At 40.0% G+C, this 4,300-nt stretch overlaps 1 long non-coding RNA gene across 1 annotated transcript; it reads left to right on the top strand.

The window, feature by feature from the left end:
- Positions 1–178: 178 nt before the first annotated feature.
- LOC145718533 (uncharacterized) lies at positions 179–4,243 on the top strand. Its single transcript, XR_014141878.1, has 3 exons — positions 179–332; positions 2,080–2,195; positions 3,177–4,243. It is a non-coding gene; the product is annotated as an uncharacterized LOC145718533 (long non-coding RNA).
- The last annotated feature ends 57 nt before the right edge of the window (positions 4,244–4,300 follow it).

Here is a 4,300-nt window from a genome sequence, read left to right as displayed (position 1 = left end):
AGTCCCGGGATCGAGTCCCGCATTGGGCTCCCTGCTCGGCAGGGAGTCTGCTTCTCCCTCTGACCCTCCTCCCTCTCATGCTCTCTGTCTCTCATTCTCTCTGTCTCAAATAAATAAATAAAATCTTTAAAAAAAAAAGATTTTATTTATTTATTTGACAGAGAGAGACACAGTGAGAGAGGGAACACAAGCAGGGGGAATGGAAGAGGGAGAAGCAGGCCTCCCGCTGAGCAGGGAGCCCGATGCGGGGCTCGATCCCAGGACCCTGGGATCATGACCTGAGCCGAAGGCAGACACCCAACGACTGAGCCACCCAGGCGCCCCTGCAGCAGGTATTTTAAAGAAGAAGTTATAATAAAGCCATTTCTCTCCAGGAGTCATATTTGGGGGAGTGGAAGCTCTATTCCACCTTAGGTTTTTAGAATAGGAGCTGGTGGGTTAGTTCCAGGGTAAGCATTCTAGGTTTGGTTGCTAAGATGTGATTATTTCTCAACAATTGGATCGTATTCCCAGGAGACCCTTCCTCTGTGTCATCTTAACTGCTTCCTCCTAGTGCTGTTGTCTGGTATCGGTGAGAAGGACAGAAACAGGGACTGGAGCAGGGTCAGGCCTAGAGAGGAGGTGAGTCTGAACATGAGAAATGAAGTAGGACAGTGGCCGTGTAAGAGTAGCAAAGGGTTGGATTCAAGGGGCATTTAGTAAGTAAAATCCTCTGTCCTGGCAGGGCTGTGGGTGGTGTGGGAGAGAAGTTAAAGATGACCAAGACTCAAGAAATGCCCAGAGATAGGGATTAATTTAGGGATGGAGAGAAGATAATATGTTCAATGTTGGATGTATTGAGTTTTAAGTAGTACAAGAAATGAAGAAGTCTAAAATATCGAAATAAGGTTTTGCAACTCAACATCTGGAGAGAGAGATTTTTAAAAAAATTTTATTATGTTATGTTAATCACCATACGTTACATCATTAGTTTTTTTTTTTAATTTTTTTTTATTCTTATGTTAATCCCCATACATTACATCATTAGTTTTAGATAAAGTGTTCCATGATTCATTGTTTGTGCATAACACCCAGTGCTCCATTCAGTACGTGCCCTCTTTAATACCCATCACCAGGCTAGCTCATCCCCCCGGCCCCCTCCCCTCTTGAACCCTCAGTTTGTTTCTCAGAGTCCATAGTCTCTCATGGTTCGTCTCCCCCTCCGATTCCCACCCCCCTTCATTTTTCCCTTCCTACTATCTTCTTCTTCTTCTTCTTCTTTTTTTTTTTTAACATATAATGTATTATTTGTTTCAGAGGTACAGGTCTGTGATTATAGAGTATACATATCTTAAGCTTCTAGTAGATAATACCAAATTGTTTTCCAAAGTGGCTGTATTATTTTATATCCCACTAGTAGTATATGAAAATCTCTATTGTTCCACACTAGTTCTTGTAAACCTTTTAAGTTTAAGCCATTCTGGTGGGTGTGTTGCAATATACTTCTGTGGTTTTAATTTTTACTTCCCTAATTCCTAGTTAGATTGAGCCAAACCTTTAAATGTGTTTATGGGCCATTTGGATATACTCTTTTATAAATTCCTTTTAAGTCTCTTATCCATTTTTCTTCGTGTTTTTCTTTGATTTGCAGGGGATTATTATATATTTTGGATACGGGTACTTTGTTGATTTTATGTGTGATATGTATTTTTTTGCACTCTGAGCTCTGCCATTTTTACTCACCTAACGGTGTCTTTTGATAACTGGTGAATCTTACTTTCTCTCCTAACGTTTTATTTTGAAAAAAATACCAAACCTATAGAAAATATTATTCATTTGATGAGGAGGAGGAGGAGGAAGAAGATGGCAACAATGATTATCATTACTATTACTTTGTTTATGTCTTTAAGAGGCTGTTTTACAAAATTAATATCCTCTGAAGTAATTTCCTGTTCCAGTTGTTGATTTTGTTGGGTTATCTTTCATAGCATTAGATTTCTACATGTCTTTGGGAATTTGGGCTTGTTCATTTTAAGTAATATCTCTCTATTTCTCTTCCTACCCCTCTCTCCCCTTCTGTTTAATACACTTCCTTTCTAGTTGCTTTTTGGTTGTCTCATTTCCTACCCCTAACCTGAACTAATGTCCAGGACCTGGTCTTAAAATGACAACAAAGAGCACTTCTGCTACAGAGATATGGGATCCTGTGGATTCAGGTAGAGTGCCAACAGTTTCTAATTGAGAATAATAATAATCAATATTGCCTGAGTTATTACTATATGCCAGGCACTATTCTATGTACATTATTTCATAAAATGATCCTAACACCTCTATGAGTTAGATACTACTACAACTACTACTGCTACTATCACACAATGATGACCATTTTACAAATGAGTAAAGTAAGTAAAGCATGTTAAATAATGTCTTTAGTAAAGACAAACCAGAACATTTAAACCAATCAGTCAATCAATCTACTATCTGCTGGTAGTAGATAGACTGAACTCAGACTAAATCAGTTTTCAGGGTTTTTTTCTGTCACTATTAACCAAGACTAGGGGTATATGTCACTGGAGTATAAGTTTTGTAGTTTATAGTAATCAATTTTTCATAGTCTTATGGACAAGCACTCCCCTACTCCAAATCTCTATCCAACTTTCACCCATAGAAGGCAGTTTATGATCTCAAGGGGAAAGATGTGATCCAAAGGGCAGGCTGAAGTCTTGAAAGTTGACACCTAATAGCAGATATCTTGTTTTTTTTGACTCTTATGCATATTTTTTAAAAAGATTTATTTCTTTATTTTAGAGACAGGGAGTGAGAGCAAGTGGGGGAAGGGCCAGAGGGAGGGAGAGAATCCTGAAGCAGACTCCCCACCCGGGCTCAATCCCAGGACCTTGAGATCATGACCTGAGCCATCCAGGTGCCCCTCTCATGTTAACTTTTAATATACTTATTTTACATATGAAGAAATAGAGTCTCCAGGAGTTAAGCAAATTGCCTAAGGATATATTGTTAGTGGGAGGCAGACTCTGAGTCAGGACCCAAACTTGTGTCTTCTGATTCTTAATATTCTTTGCATGTTTTGTTTTACCATGATACTCACCTATGATGAAATACCCACCTATAGCAAGAGAAAAACAGTTCCCCTGCTTCACCTTCCTTATTTCTTATGGAGATGTATATAATTATGATAGGTTCCTCAGAGATCACTGACGGGAACCGGGAATGGGATATCTCAAGAAAGAACATTGAGGACATTATGGAGGCACTCCAAGTTGCTGATCAGGTGAGGACATCTCAGACATTTTACTGGCTCCAATCAGCATAGGACCATCTCCATCAAGGTAGCTGGTTGGGTACATACCTGTTCTGCCAGGAGAGTAAGAAAAATTTCCAATCAGCAGAGCACCACTTGGTCCAGTTCATTCATAGCTCCAGGTCTGATTTCCATGTCCCTAATCTGACCTATATACCTTCTCCATCCCCTCAACCCCTGATCCAACTTTAATCCTCTTCCTGGATTCACTCCTCTTCCGTTCTCTACCAGGGGTTCTTATTCTCTTTATTATCTTTACTCTTCAACCTTCCTTTCTTCCTGAGTCCCCTCTCTCCTATAGTTGTCAACAGATAATGTCTTACAAACTCTCAAGTTGCTGGAAGTTAAAATCCTAAATAACAAGATGGCAACTCCACTATGCCAGAAGGTGACAGATATCATCGTTGGCTACCTGAGGACAATGTGAGGAGCCTGTGCCTCTGGGCTGGGGACTCTGGGGAAAGAAAGCAACCCAGGTCTGAGCCCAGGAGTTCTTTCTGTTGGATGATGATACTTGGAAACTAATTGGGATCTGGGATATGAGTATCTCATTTCTAAACAGTTTGCTAGAATCCATATCTAGTACTCTGAGCATATCTCAAGAACTGTGACCTAGACAGAATTGGAAGCTACAGTAGTGAAGTGAAGTGGTCAGGCAGGAGAAGTGAGATGGAAAGAGGGGGGAAGGACCTGGGCTATTGGGCTCAAAATCTGACCTGGTTTTCAGATTGTGTCCTGGTATACTATAGGCAGTCACCTTTGTTACTGCAATTCATCTCACTCTATTTAGTAAGCTATTTAAATCCACCTACCCGTGTGCTAGCCCATCTTTAGATTGAATGTTCATGATGTCTACCTGTCCATCTATCCACATACCTTACACTTACTTTCCTGACACTGGGTTAATCTGGTTTCTTATTTTCTTGGTTCACTACCTACCTATGAATTATCTTTCTTCTGGTTTACCTGCCTTCCTTGACATGCCTGTCTTTTTTTTTTTTT

Source organism: Leptonychotes weddellii, unplaced genomic scaffold (assembly GCF_054177405.1).
Source record: "Leptonychotes weddellii isolate Sample4059 unplaced genomic scaffold, ASM5417740v2 HiC_scaffold_17053, whole genome shotgun sequence".
NCBI classification, from domain to species: Eukaryota; Metazoa; Chordata; class Mammalia; order Carnivora; family Phocidae; genus Leptonychotes; species Leptonychotes weddellii.
Note: the sequence above shows the minus strand (reverse complement) of the source record. Positions and strands in the feature narration are given on the sequence as shown.